The sequence below is a fragment of the Leucopleurus acutus genome (genome assembly GCF_964270905.1).
Source record: "Leucopleurus acutus genome assembly, chromosome: 16".
Classification (NCBI taxonomy): domain Eukaryota; kingdom Metazoa; phylum Chordata; class Mammalia; order Artiodactyla; family Delphinidae; genus Leucopleurus; species Leucopleurus acutus.
The window spans coordinates 58,412,443-58,428,505 of NC_139158.1; the positions used below are offsets into that span (position 1 = coordinate 58,412,443).

Sequence of the window (16,063 nt, forward strand, 5' to 3'; positions counted from 1 at the left end):
GCCTGCCGATGCAGGGGACACGGGTTCATGCCCTGGTCCGGGAAGATCCCACATGCCGAGGAGCGGCTAGGCCCGTGAGCCATGGCCGCTGCACCTGCGCGTCCAGAGCCTGTGCTCCACAACGGGAGAGGCCACAACAGTGAGAGGCCCACGTACCACAAAAAAAAAAAAATTTAAAAATAAAAAATAAAATAAAAATATACACATTGATTAAAAAACATAAAGCCATTATTTTTTCCATTTTCCAAAAAGATGCTTTCTCAAATTTACCTTCTCCTTCCCACCACAGTCAGTCACTATTGAGAATCACTGCCTCAGAGCTTCACAACTGCCACCAACAGCACTATTGCTAACTGGGTATGAACTATAGGAAGAAAAAGGATCTTCTATCACTTCCACCAACTAGTAGCAAGATCCTGGGCCAGGCTAACTCCCCAGAATGGAGAAACAGAGAAACACCAGTTGGAAGTCACTGTATATTCAGCCCCTGTTAACAAAGCAAGCAGGTCCAGGTGGGAAGCAAGGTGCGCTGGAGAGCAGTGGTCTCACAGACAGCAGCAGAAGCACTGATTCAGGAACTGGCCGCATTCCTTGAAAGGTGGGTAAAGCATTCAAATCAATCGAGGCATGGAAAGGGGCACCAGAACAGAAGCATTCCTGTGAAAGCTCTCCCCCAGACTTCCCCACCTTTCCTTTTAGAGGAACACTGGAAGTCCTGGAACTATTCCATATACTGATGTACTGCTGATACACCAAATGGAAGATATTCTCTTTATTAATGGGGTATTACTAATGCGTTTATAATACTGCATTAAGCCACCTGTCAACCAGTGTTTTAAAACTAATTGATGGTTATTTGTCAATCAATATTTGAGAACTCTTGAACAATTTATAGCAGCCGGGTTTTAACTTCTCCCCACACACAAAAGCTCAGTTCACTTTCAAAAAGCCAAAAATGTGGAACCCTACTAATGCTTCTACTGCTTAAATCATGCTTATCCACATATCTCCATTCCCCTATGCCTAGCCAGTCCAGAACACCATCAACTCTGGCCAAATATGCTCTAACAATCATGAAACTAGTCTCTATGCTCTGTCCAGTTCATTCTCCACAGTAATGACAATCAAATTTTTTGACTGCACACCAGTCAATCAAGCAACACGCACATCCCCAACATGTGTTCACCAATAAATATGATAAAGATACTAATATATATAAATACTACAAAAAACAGTCATTCATTTCCAAATGTAATAATGATTGTAATAATGGTTTTTATATGGGAAAATATAAAAACCATTACTGCTATCACTAAGATGTTAATATCAACCTTGTTTTAAAAATATTTAGTGTGATCCATATGATCAAATATTTATTATGCTTGAAAAATCTCATTTTAATACTTTGTGACAAAGCAATCTGAAAGCCTGGTTTCAAATCAATACTTGGTTTTAATGGTTATCATAGTCCAAAAGAAATATGGGTCCAAAAGGAAGAAGCACTACGGTTGTGCTTACTAAAGAGTGGTATTTCTTTTTCCAACCCCATCCAATTATACAAACATTTCCCTTCAAATTTGGCTAGCAAATGTCTATCTTCCCTTGAAAAGGAAACGACTCTTGAAATTACTCTTGAAAACTAGTCAGAAGATTTTACTTTTTAAATTTCTAACAAATGGATGTGAAACCCACTAAAACTAAGAGCAAGAGTAACTCTATAATAAACCCTTATATACCTATTATCCAGCTTCAATGATTATCAGTAATGGTAAATAACCTACAACCCTCAGACACAATGAATTATCTTAGAGCAAATTCCAGACATCCTATCATCTCATCCATAAATACTTCAGTACATATCTCCAAGGGAAAAGAGTTTTTTCTTTTAATATAACTATACTATTATCATATCTTTAAAAACTTAAAACAATAGTTTAAAAATCATTTAATATATTAAGTGGTATTCAAATTACTCCCAATTGTCTCATAAATACCTTTTTACAGTTAATTTGTATGACACAGGATCTAATCAAGGTCTACACATTACATTTAGTTAATATGTCTCAACTCTTTTCTAACCTGTAATAGTTTCTCCACTTTTTTTCTTGCCATTTATTTGAAGTAACTGGGTTCATTTGTCCTACTGGATTTCTCACATTCTGAATTTTCTAATTACATTCTATAAGCTGATTGTTAGATCTAGATGCTTAATTAGAGTCAGGTTTGATTTGATTTTGGTAGGGAAAGACTATTTCATGAATGGTGTTATATTTTTCCTATTGTACCACATGAGAGGAACATAAAGGTAGGTTGCACCCATTTTAGAGATGTTATGACTGATTAGAAGATTGTCATTCTGATTCTTCTATTATAAAGTTCCCTACTGGTTTTAATTGCAACTGATGATCAATGTCTAGGTCTTTTATTTCATTAGATCATCTGGAAATTTTTTTAGAAATACATTTGGAGATGTTTATCAGGTAAGAAATTTATGTTTCCAAGTTTTTCATGTGTAAAAATATGAGAGTTTTTATAGATGCAACAAAATCACAATGAGCCCATGAGTCACTGGGGAAATGCAAATCAAAACTACAATGAACTATCACTTCATACCACTAAGATAGCTACAGTCAAAAAGACAGCATAACAGGGGACTTCCCTGGTGGCACAGGGGTTAAGAATCCTCCTGCCAATGCAGGGGACACAGGTTCAAGCCCTGGTCCGGGAAGATCCCACATGCCGCGGAGCAACTAAGCCTGTGAGCCACAACTACTGAGTCTGCGCTCTAGAGCCCACGAGCCACAACTACTGAGCCCACATGCCGCAACTACTGAAGCCCGCGTGCCTAGAGCCCGTGCTCCACAACAAGAGAAGCCACCACAGTGAGAAGCCCACGCGCCGCAAGGAAGAGTAGCCCCCGGTCGCCGCAACTAGAGAAAGCCCGCACACAGCAAAGAAGACCCAATGTAGCCAAAAATAAATACATAAAATAAATTAAAAAAAAAAAAGACAGCATAAATATTGGTGAGGATGTGAAGAAACTGGAACCCTTGTGCATTGCTGCTGGGAATGTAAAATGGCACAGGTGCTTTACAAAACAGTTTGGCAATTCCTCTGAAGTTAAACAGACCCATTTAACCCAGCAATTCCGCTCTATATCCAAGAGAAATGAAAACGTATGCCCGCACATGTACTCGTGCATGAATGCTCACAGCAGCATTAATCGTAATAGCCAAAAAGTGGAAACAACTCAAAAATTCACTAACTGATGAATAGATAAACAATATATCTAAACAATGGATTATTTATTCAGCTATAAAAAGGAATGAATGAATTCATGCTACAACATGAATGAACTCCCTAAAACATTATGCTAATTAAAAGAAGTCAGTCAACAAAGGCCACATTTTATATGATTCCATTTATATAAAATGTCCAGAACAGGCAAATAGAAAGAGTAGGGGCTGCCAGAGGCTGGAGGGAGGGTGGAATGGGGAGTGAAGGTAATGGGTGCAGGGTTTCTCCTTGGTGTGATGAAAATGTTCTGAAATTAGATAATGGTGATGGTTGCACAACTCCACAAATACACTAAAAATCACTGATTGTACACTTTAAAAGGCTGAATTTTATAGTATGTAAATTATATCATGATTAAGCTTCTTTTTTAAATTACAAGGAAAATGTTATCCCATAGCATACTTGTAAGAAAAAAGACGTTACTTTCTCATTCACTGTTAAAATAACATCTTTACTTGAAGAGACAGATTAAAGATATTAACTTCTCAAATAATATTAGCTAGATAGCCATTTATCACAGAAAAAGTAGGCTTTTTTTTTTGGTAGAAGTAAAATGTATAACATCAACAACTCCACCACAAGATAACCAACAAGATAACCTGCCTCAATAGTTCATGAAGAGGCAATGAACGCATTTCATTTTTCATTCAAGTGTATGTTCTGTTTACATTTAGACAATTATTCCATACAACATTGTTATGAAGGCAGTCATTTACTATTAAGAATGTTTTCTCCAGTATAACTTTCTCCAGTAGCTCACAAAAGAAGTGATTTTTCTTGGATTTCTTTTAATAAAGAGAATCTAGCAAATACTAAGGCATGCTAGAAGCTTCTATACTTTTAAAACTATGTAACAAACCTCCAACACTGAAAAATTTATTCTAATATTGCTTGTTCAAATCTTCAGCAACATTTACTACATCTTACAAGAGTATCTGCAAACAAAATTTAGTCTTAGTTTCTTGATATATTATTTTCCATACACTATATCAACCTTTTTGTGGGTGCAGGCAGTGCGGACAGGAGAACCTGCCAATGGTATGTGCCTTTTGCTCATTTATAAGAACAGAAAACCTTGAAATAGATACTTTAATCATTAGGCTAGTAAAATTATGTACAGCATCTGATTGAATAGCCTATGTCTTTTTTTCTTTTCTTTTTGGCTGCACCCCATGGCTTGGGGGGATCTTAGTTCCCCCACTAGGGATTGAACCTGGGCCACGGCAGTGAAAGCGCTGAGTCCTAACCACTGGACTGCCAGGGAACTCCCCAGGCTATGGCTTTAAACATCATTGGGGGAAAAAAAACATGCAGAGCTTCTCTTTATGCTCCAGATGCTTAGTTTTCAAATGTCTTGTTGTTAGTGATAGCCTCATATTTTACTATTTAATATCTCAGGTTCTATATAATCTTAAAACAAGATTCCTATAATGACAGAGGATGTAAGTCTATGTTTCAAACAGAGTTCTTGATACCTTCCAATGTAATACGAGCTGACTTATTTAATCTGACTTAATAGCTCACTGAGCGGGACTTCCCTGGTGGTCCAGTGGTTAAGACTCCAAGCTCCCAATGCAGGGAGCCCAGGTCTGATCCCTGGTCACAGAACTAGATCCCACATGCATGCTGCAAATAAGACTAGGTGCAGCCAAATAAATAAATAAATAATAATAAAAAAAAAAAACTGCTCACCAGAACTTCATAATAGGAGCTAGACAAGGGTCAGCTCTGCCATTTTGTTTGTTTCCTTGTGCTTGCGTTATTAATATTTTCTTCAATCACTGGTTTCTTTGCAGGGATCTTTTTAAGCCACTTGTTCATTTTGTGAAGGTTAGTTTAATGAAAGCTGAATAATATAGACTGTTATCAATATGTTGCAATACACTGAAAGCAAATGTATATATACAGGGATTTCCCTGCTGGTCCAGTGGCTAAGACTCTGCGCTCCCAATGCAGGGGGCCTGGTTCGATCCCTGGTAGATCCCACATTCTGCAACTAAGAGTTCACATGCCGCAACTAAAGATCCCACATGCCACAACAAAGATCTCTTGTGCCACAACTAAGACCCAGGTCAGACAAATAAACAAATAAATTTAAAAAAATTTTTAAATATATATACAAAATGTATATATACAGCTCTGCTTGCTTACTGCAGGACTCCCCTCTTACTTCTGGACACCCAAACACTGTTTGACCTACAGACCCAAGAAGATGCCAGTGACAGTCCCTAAATGTAACGTTTTATCATTTTTTAGATAAAAACAATAAAAAGTTCAGCATCCCAGCATCTTATCCACCTCACTTGGAAAACTACTGCTCTGGATTGCAGCCACAGTGAACTTTTCACAACTGCAAATCAGATCAGTTCACTCTTTTAAATCCTTCAATGGCTTAGCCCTGCCTTCACGATAAAGTCCAAAATCCTTACCCAAAATCCTTACGTGGTGTATAGGGCCCTCAACTCTGGCCCCTGCTTCTCTCTAGTCCAGTGGTTCTCAACCCTGGCTGCATATTAGAATCACCTAGGGAATTAAAACATACATATACATATATATATATACGTAAGGTACCAATTCCTTCCTAGCTCAGGGTCTCTGTGTTGTTTAAACTGCAAGCATTGTTGAACTTCTCTGGTGCTCCCAAGACATCTTATTCTTCCCCTTTGATCACATCTATAATTACCATCAGGTGATTAATGTCTGCCTTCTGCATTAGCCCATAAGGACAGACATCACATCCAAGTTACTGGAGTATCCAGTTATCTGGAGTATCCCTAACTACCAGCACAATGTCTGGTATTTTCTACTGAACAGCACCCAGTTTTCTATTTCATACCAGTATGATCTTATCCTAAATTTCCAAAATAGTTCTGGCCTATCAACCATGTCTTTCTTCATAAAAAAGTTGACTTTAGCTACATAACACTTGGATATGATATAACACAGCACCATACTTCATTCAAAATCTAAATGAGCTACTAAAACTCATTTAGTAGCTCATTTAGATTTTTTTCTAAAGTTTTTCTAAAGAAATGTAAATTAAACCTAACTCAAAGTACTATTACATTTCTTTTAAATTAACAAAATCGAATATTAGGTGTTTTTAAATTTATTTTACTTTCGGCTGCGTTGGGTCTTCGTTGCTGCGTGTGGGCTTTCTCTAGTTGCAGTAAGCGGAGGCTACTCTTCATTACGGTGCACAGGCTTCTCACTGCGGTGGCTTCTCTTGTTGCGGAGCATGGGCTCTAGGCGCGCAGGCTTCAGTAGTTGTGGCACACGGCTCTCAGTAGTTATGGTGCACGGGCTTAGTTGCTCCACAGCATGTGGGATCTTCCTGGACCAGGGCTCGAACCCGTGTCCCCTGCATTGGCAGGCAGACTCTTAACAACTGCGCCACCAGGGAAGCCCAAATACTAAGTTTTGTTTGTAACAGCATTGGCTGTATTGTCAGGAAATAGGGCCACAAAAATTGCTGATGATGTTGTAAACTAGTTCAACCTTTCTAGAGAGCAATTCGGCACTGAAACCATATTCTGATGCAGTGAACCCATTTTAGGGGTAAGAGTGCAAGAAAATAATCCAAAAGAAGTATTTGAACAAGGGTGCTCAGAAGTACCATTTATAATAGTAAAAAGGAGAGAGAAAAGGAAAATAAAAAACGATCGCACAAACTACAGCTATCAATGCATAGAATACTATTCTGTGATTTAAAATAATAAACAAAATGAGTAAATATAAAATATTTGATGTTATTCAAGAAAACAAAAATCATATGCTGTATTTACTTTACTCGCCACGTACATATAAAAGGTTTTAACTAAAAAAAAAACTATGCCTATACACTGACACAAATGGATATGAATTTAAAGTAAATACAATTTCACATTTAATGGATTCTCTTTTCCACAGAGAATATATTAAAACAAATTTTAACACTGGGTTATTTGAGTGTTTGTTGCTCAATTGTATTGTTAGTGTTATATTATTGCTATTTTTGTTGTACTCAGACTCACTAAAAAAATTTCTTCAAATTTGTCATTTGGGAACATATTAGTTATTACATTAGAAGTAAAAAGACAAGATTGTATATTTGGCCAGATTCCTGCTTATAACTTAAGCTTCACCTGCACCTCATTTTTCCCACATGAAGGTGGAGAAAAACAATGCAACAATGTTTACAAACTGACTCTGAGAACCTCCAATGAAAGATGCTGGGCAAATACAAATATCAGAGCTGCTTAAAAACATCACCACCACCCAGTGTTTTGCACAAGTCACTTTATCCTTCTGAGACTCAATGTCTCCTTCTGCAGATAGAAAGAAACAGGCTAGAATCACATGAGGGGAGGAGGTTAGGTGAGGGAAAAGCACCTGAAAAAGCAGTCTATCTGAAAAAGCATCCCAGGCTACCCTGATAAATACTCTGATGAAGATCTGTTTGAGGTCCATTCACATTTTTGCAAAGAGGATAAGTTAGTACAACCCCCTCCAAGGGGTGGTAATTTGGCTACATGTCTACAAATTTAAAATGCACACGTATCCTTTGACCCAGTAATTCCACTTCTAAAAATATACAATTCAGGGGCTTCCCAGGTGGTGCAGTGGTTAAGAATCTGCCTGCTAATGCAGGGGACACGGGTTCGAGCCCTGGTCTGGGAGGATCCCACATGCCACAGAGCAACTAGGCCCGTGAGCCACAACTACTGAGCCTGCGCATCTGGAGCCTGTGCTCCGCAACAAGAGAGGCTGCGATAGTGAGAGGCCCGCGCACCGCGATGAAGAGTGGCCCCCGCTTGCCACAACTAGAGAAAGCCCTCGCACAGAAACAAAGACCCAACACAGCCAAAAATAAATAAATAAAAAATATACAATTCAGGTAATTTTACACATGAGCTCTTAACAAAGTATGTAGAAGGATATTCATTATAATGTTGTAATAGAAAAACCTGGAAACAACTTAAATGTTGTTTGATCCAAAAACTAGTTACAAATAATAGTACAGCCAAACAATGAAATAAGTAAAAGAATATCAATAAAATAAAAAGAATAAATAGCTCTATATGTACTAACATATAATGATTTCCTAAGTTAAGTAATGATTTTCCTACGTTAAGTAAAAAAGAGCAAGATATGGGAATTCCCTGGCAGTCCAGTGGCAAGGACTCCGTGCTTTCACTGCAGAGGGCCCAGGTTTGATTCCTGGTCAGGGAACTAAGATCCTACAAGCCAAGCCGAGCAGCAGTGAAAAAAAAGAAGAGCAAGATGTGACTGGTATGTACCATGGGGTAGGAGTACGGATAGGCAGATACATGTTTATACAGGAATAGTGTCTATGTAAAGCCACAGAAACTGGAAACTTCAACCATCTCTGGGGAGGTCAGGGTAGAAGGGAGGCATTTCTCCATACATACGCTTTCATACTGCTGGAATTTTTTCTCATAAGTATGACCTGTGCCCAAAACTCAGCAGTATTCTCTTTAGGCCCCACTCTGGGTCTAAGAGGCTATGATTCTGCCTCTGTGAAGCCTCACCATTGCCTCCTAAATTGGAAGGGTATTAACATCTGGCCCCATACTGCCCCTGAATTACCTTTCAAAAGCCTGGTGTGCCCAAGTCCCTGACCTCCTTTATCTTTTAGTTTTTTAATTTATTTTATTTTGTTTATTTTTATTTTTGGCTGCCTTGGATCTTTGTTGCTGTGTGCGGGATTTCTCTAGTTGCGGCGAGTGGGGGCTACTCTTCGTTGTGGTATGCGGGCTTCTCATTGCAGTGGCTTCTCTTGCTGTGGAGCACGGGCTCTAGGTGCGCCAACTTCAGTAGTTGCGGCGCACAGGCTCAGTAGTTGTGGCTCGTAGGCTGTAGAGCACAGGCTCAGCAGTTTTGGTGCACGGGCTTAGGTGCTCCGCGGCACGTGGGATCTTCCCGGACCAGGGCTTGAGCCCGTATCCCCTGCATTGGCAGGCGGATTCTTAACCACTGCACCACCAGGGAAGTCCCCCTGACCTCCTTTAAAATCCCCCTTTAAAGTCTCCACTGCCCAAACTCTAACACAGCACTTACAGCCCGTCAAGCCAACCTAATCTCATCTCCCACCCTTCTTCCCTCTACCCTATCCAACTACGTTTAACCTCTCCCTGCTCCCCAAGGACAATGGGTTCCTTCCACCTCCAAGCCTGCCTGTGATGCTCCTTCTTTCCTGTATCCTGTCCACCATACATAAACTCCTATCTATCCTTCATGACCCAAAGGCTCCCTTCCAGTCAAGTTTTCTCAGACCACCCAGGGAGGGAATGCTGTCTATACAGCCAGGCAGATACTCTGGAACTAGACTGCCAAGATTCAAATCCTGAGTATTCCCTCATCTGCACACTGTATGGGCTCAGTTTCCACCCTTGTCTAGTAAGAATCAGCCACCACATGATGGTAGAAAGAATTATATAAGATAATTCGTGGAAAGCATTTATTACCTAGCCTGACACAAGGCAAATAAAAGGTATTATTACACTCTCATAGACCTGTGATATAAGTATTTGTATCCACTTGTCCTGCATTAAGCTGTGAGCCCCTCAAAGGTAAAGATGTGACTTCCTCACTTTTATTCTGTATGCCAAGCACTTCACCTGGCAAACAGAATACATGTGAACGTACTTCAGTCAGAGGACTGGCTTTTCTGGTTTCTGAATTTCACCTAAGTGGTAAATTAGTGTCTAAAAGGTACCCAGTGAACAGCCTCCTAGATTGTACCCTGCCTTACAGTACGCACATAGCCAGGCCACTTCAGGCAGGCAGAGGTGAAAAAGAGATGGTGGGGCTTTTAGCCTTTCAGAGACAGTCAAGCAGACTGAAGGCCAGTGGGATATGAGACCGGCCAGCTTCTGCCTGTTGATTACTTATGGGGGCTGGATGGACATGAAGAGATGGGGAATCAAGATACTAAAAGTCATAGGTGTGCACACCAAGCAGGAAACACTCAGGAAAGATTCTCTCAGGGGACTTCCCTGGTGGTGCAGTGGTTAAGAATCCGCCTGCCAATACAGGGGACACAGTTTCGATCCCTGGTCCGGGAACATCCCACATGCCACGGAGCAACTAAGCCCGTGCGCCACAACTACTGAGCTTGCGCTCTAGAGCCCGCGAGCCACAACTGCTGAGCCCGTACGCCGCAACTACTGAAGCCCATGCACTCTAGGGCCCATGCTCCACAACAAGAAGGCACGGCAATGAGAAGCCCGTGCACCACAACAAAGAGTAGCCCCACCTGCTGCAACTAGAGAAAGCCCACGCACAGCAACGAAGACCCAATGCAGCCAAAAAAAAAAAAAAGATTCCACTGAATTAAAAAAAAAAAAAAGATTTTCTCAGGAAGTGGGTACCTGGAAGTAAACATAAGTGGAAGAGATGGGACAGGACCTGTAAGACAATCGGGAGGAAGAAACCTCTCAATATGGAAGGTGAACAGTTGAACAAGGCACAGCTCCTGCCCTCATCAAGCTTCTCAAATGAGAAGGGCTTTAAAGGAAGAGGTGGAGGTTGGCAGGTAAAGGTGGGGAGGAAAGAGGATCACACAAGCAAAAAAAGAGGCAGTCAAGCAATTCTGATTGGCCAGAGAGGGGGATGAAAGGAAGGAGAATTGAAGGATTCAGCTAAAAGTAAAAGAGTAAGTTGAAGCAAGACTGTCAAGTGCCCTGTAGGACCTGTTAAGGCATTTTGGGCTTCATTCACCCTATGGGAAAAGGAAAGCGAGGGAGTTTTAAGTAAACAAGTGACAGCATCAGATCTGTGTTTTGTAAAGGAGTGGCCAGGCAGGAAGATGTTCACCCATCTTCCACCACCAATCCTCTCCTTGCCCACCATCTTCTGGTTCTAGAGCTGCCTTAATGGCAAGCAGGTGGCAAGAGAAGAGATCTTTCAGGAGATGTGACTGGTTCTAGAGCAGGGATCCCTACCCTGGGCAAAGGCTTCTGAAGGCATTCACCCTCCTAGAGAGGTTTTAAACATTCCTATTTTCCTGTCTTACAAACATCATTCACTGACCTCAAAAAAAAAACAAACAAACCCTCAACATTAGGCTCAGCTCTGCCATTATTATTTTTATCTTCAGGAAATACAATTAGGAACTAATTTTTCAAAAAACGGTATTCTTTGTGTTATTCACCAAAAGTAAAAAAAAAAAATAAAGGAGGAGACCTGCATTCCCAATTGGCTCATTTTAAATTCTGGGCAGCTCTGAGCCCCTGCTTCCCTTCCTAAGCGGCCTCAACTGTAGGGAGTGGACGGTAAAGAGAGGGGCCCGGGGAAGAAAAGTTGGTCACTGTAAGAGCAAATTTTCTCGTGCCAGGAGTTTTCCTCTTTCTTCCCATTAAATGGACCTGAGCAAATTCTGTTCTCGCTGTCCAAATTTCTTCTTTCAGAATGAACTATGGCAGCGCCCCCGCCCGACCCCAGGAGGACACACGCAAAGTTCCTGGGCAGTAGAGAGGGGTCGGCGCCCGGGCCGGCGCGTTTCCGGGGACACCCCCCACCCCACCCCACCCACACAGACGGACAGCGTTTCCGGGGACACCACACACACACACACACACACACACACACACACACACACACACACACACACACACACACACACACACACACACACACACACACACACACAGCGCAAGGATGTGGGATCCCTGGAAAGCCGGACAGCGTTTCCGGGGACACCACACACACACACACACACACACACACACACACACACACACACACACACACACACACACACACACACACACACACACACACACACACACACACACACAGCGCAAGGATGTGGGATCCCTGGAAAGCCGGATGGATCCGGCCCGGAAAAGAGGGATTTGGGATCGGGCCGGGGACCCCTCCCACCCGCTCCCGGGAGCCGCCCCCCCACCTCCGGAGCCCGCCTGGGCGGCGGCAGCCGCGAACACTCACCGAGTCCGGCGTTGGGCGGGACCGCTGGGGACGAGGACGGCGGCTCCGCCTCTGTGCCGCGGCGGCGTCTCGGCCCGCCACACGCCCTCAGGGCCGCCGCCCGGCCCACGGCTCGGAGCCCCGCGGCGGCGGCGGCGGCCTCGCCTCCATGGCGAGGGGAAGCGGCTGAGGGGCAGCGGCTGAGGGGCTACCGGGCAGGCGGCGGTGATGGCGGCGGCAGCCTCGGGTCCGAGCAGGAACGCGCGCGCGCGTCTCTGTCAGCGCCGCACTCGCCGCAGCCTCGCTCCCGACCCGGCCTTGGCTGTAAAGAGCCTCCTCATTGGTGGTTCAGAGACGGGCGCTGGTTGGCCCAGACAGAACGGGCGTCTCCTGGCCCTCCTGGGTCCCGCCCTTGCGCGCCTCCGAGCGCTCTCTCGCCTGCCAGCCTGGGGCGTAAGGCCGGGTCTCACTGTCACCGTCTCACTGATGGCCTGGGAGATGTGCACCCCAAGGCAGCGCACATGGACCCTGGGAGCACCGGCCGACCGTGCACCAACACCGTCCGCCTCTCTACTGTCCCACCTCCCTGGCCTTCTTCCCAGTTTACAGATGCGGAAACTGAGGCCAAACACAAGTTACCCCAATGTCTAGCGATCAGGGCGGCCTGGAACTCAAAAATCGTCTTTCCATTCCTGTCTCCAAACGGGTTCCCTCGACCTCCCCCCTCCCTTTTTCTAATTGGTGCAAGGTATTTAAAGGACGGAGGCTCTCAGTGGGGAGGGAGAGGAACCTGCAAAACCGCTAGAAGAGGCCTAGCACCGTGGCTGTGGTCTTCCATCAAGTCAACCTAGCCATCCCCACTCGAGCCCCAGGGAAATCTCCCCAGCTTTCCAGATGCGCATATCCGGGCCTGGCTTGCACCGAGCCGGGTAGAAACACGACACACGGTGCTCTGCGGTGGGGGTGTTTGCGATAGGCCTGGCGGGGAAGGGGAGGTTCAAAGCGCCGAAAGGACCGGGAGATGCGTCTCCCCCTGAGGCCAAGGACCGGGGACCGGGTGGGAGGTGCGGAACTCCTCCCCAGCTCACCCCGCCGCACGTGGCCACCTCAAAGCCATCGGTTGGTATGCCCGGCAACAGCGGGTTCCCAGGCTGCAGAACTTCAGGAATCGCTGAAGGCCGATTACACAGTCGTGGTGGGTGCCGGGTGAGACACTCCTCAGGTTGTAGTCCCCACGCAGGGTCCCACGGACGCACCGAGACCCGCACAGGGGGAGTGGCGGGGAGTCTGTAGGCTGGAGAAAGATTGTCCAGCAGTGTGCAAGCGGAGCTTGCTGGGAGACCCTTCATTCCTGACCCGCAGCCTGAGCTGCCTGGAGTTGGCGGTGGCGAGCCTCCCTCTCCCGTCCGTGGCCCGGAAGACAGTCCCACGTTCAACGCGCCCCATGGGAAGGGTCTGTGGCTGGTTGCAATCCATTTACATGGCGGGGACATTTAGGCGAAAGAGCAGAAGCCCACATCAGTGACCACCTCCACTCCCCACTACCGCCTGCAGTCGGGGCGTCAATTTGGAACTCTATGCACCCCGCTGCCCCGATTTGTGGAATAAGCGTGTGCTGACCAGAGCCACGGACTGGGAATACCGGGTGCGGCAGGCGTCTTTCGGGGCATCCCCTCCCCAGCAGGGAAGTTCCTCCCTGAGTAGGAATTGTGTCTCCCACTCCCTCTCAGCAGGGCTGGCCCAAAAGTGTTGTGAAATGACCTAATCCTAGACGCCTCTGCCCGACAGACACTCCAGCCCAAAGACCCAGAGGCCACACACCCAGTCTCCTGTTAGAGCCCCAAGGGCGGCGAATGAGGGCAGGTCCTTATATATACCAACCACTTAGTTACCCAGAAAGTAGAAAAACTCCCTCTATCCACACACTGAACTGCCAAGGTGAAAAAGCCTGAACTCAAGGGTTTGGAAACCCTGAAAAATAATGACTGTGAGTGCTGGAGATACCTGGGTAGCTAGGATAGCAGTAGGCTAGAACTAATCTCCACCAGGCTTGCCCTACCTACATCTGACCTACACTACTATTTCTTAGTATGTTTCTTTTGGTTTATTTTTTTATTTATAGTTTTACTTATACTACCATAAAAGGGTTTCCCATGCTACTTATATTTCCTAACCTACATTAATATAAATATATATTAAACTAAAAAGCATTCATCCTTGAGGTCATCTGAAGGATCCCCACCAGATCTGACTACACTTGGGAAAATGCTGTGGTTGGGTGTGGTAGTCAGAGAGCCCTGGGGTTCAAGCCTTACCACTGGCTGCTTGACCTGAGTCTCCCTCTGCTACTCTTCCTGGAACTTCCCAAGGCTGTACCGAGAATTACAGGCATGTGCAGTTTGGTAAGTAACCCATCCTCAGGAAATGCAGTTCCTTCTCTCCATGAGACAGCTGCATTGGGGTCAGAGCATTTGTGGTGTGTGTGCAGGGGTGACAGGACCTCACACCAAGGAGAGACAGGGCCTTGCATATTCCATCCTGGGGACCCTGAGAAGGAAATTTCAGTTTGGCGACCACACAGACCCTATTTGCAGTGGGAGAGGACAGAGTCCCATCCTCAGCTGCCCACCTGTGGAGACCTGCCCAAACTCCCCATCCTACCTGATGCCCAGGGTGCCCACAGCTCAACCCATCACCACAAGGCAAAGGGCTATCTTCCAAGAAGAGAGGAGAGGAGAGGAAAGGAACTGAAAGAGGGTGGGGAGGCAGTCTTCTGCTCCAGACCCTGCTTTAGTCCCAGCCCAAAGGAGCACACACCTAGCGGTAGGCACTTGTCAGCCACCCCACAGGTGCCCCAGAAGTCACAGGTTTCATGAGAGAAGGATTAGACTAGAAGGAGAACTGGAGGGTGTGAGTAAAGGACTCCTGTTTCTTTAGGCAAGTCACTTCCCCTTTCAGGGCCTCCTTTCCCCATCTAGTAAATGGACCAATGAGTCATTTGTTCAACAAATACTTATTAAGTGCTGCCGACCATGAGCTGGACACAGCAGGGAATAAGACAGAAAAGGTCTCTGCTCTCAGGAACTTACAGTCTAGATGGGGAGACAGACAATAAACAAGTGAACAAAAAAATTTCCTAAATGCTCTAATGAAAATAAAGCAAGGCAGTATGATACAAAGTTGAAGTAAATGAGAGCCAAGTGACTTCCCAGGCCATTCACTGTTCTATTCCCAAGGGTCATTTGCCGGAGTTTTGTACCTAGAAGAAACTGCAGCCCCCTCACCCTAAGAAGATGGCTTATAGGAGCCTTTGCCCCAACTCTCACTCCAGGGATATCCATGGATATCCTAAACCAGAAGAAATGTTTCCAAATTCTCTGCCCCCAGGCCCAAAATCCTGGTCCAAGGCTCAATCCTAGTTCCTTCCATTGGCCACGATGACCCTATCTGTGACTGTAGGCCTAGGCCTGCTGTGCAAATCGCTCAGGGTAGAGAAGGCATTTTACACTAATTACAGTTGAGCAACCAAGGATTTGAAAAATAAATCTTAGTTGTTTTTTTTTAAATTTTTTTGTGCAGCAAACTAGTTGTTTTTAATATATCACTATTTAGGGACTTCCCTGGCAGTCTAATGGTTAAGACTCCAGGCTTCCAATGCAGGGGTTGTGGGTTCGATCCCTGGTCAGGGAAGTAAGATCCCACATGCCACATGGCATGGTCAAAAATAAAATAAAATAAAATCACTGTAAGTGTGTAAGTGAGTTTGTCAAAACTCAGCAAACGTACAATTAAAAGCTGAGCATTATATATATTTTGCCTGAAAAGAAAAAAATTG

At 44.6% G+C, this 16,063-nt stretch overlaps 1 protein-coding gene across 2 annotated transcripts in view; it reads right to left on the reverse strand.

The window, feature by feature from the left end:
- The window catches only part of PTPRA (protein tyrosine phosphatase receptor type A), a 184,361-nt gene extending 171,884 nt beyond the window's left edge, over window positions 1-12,477 (reverse strand). For both annotated transcript variants that reach the window (XM_082858010.1, XM_082858009.1), the window contains exon 1: window positions 12,250-12,477. The gene's annotated coding sequence lies outside the window, so the exon portion shown is untranslated. The remainder of the gene's footprint in view (window positions 1-12,249) is intronic.
- Between the last annotated feature and the right edge of the window lie 3,586 nt (window positions 12,478-16,063).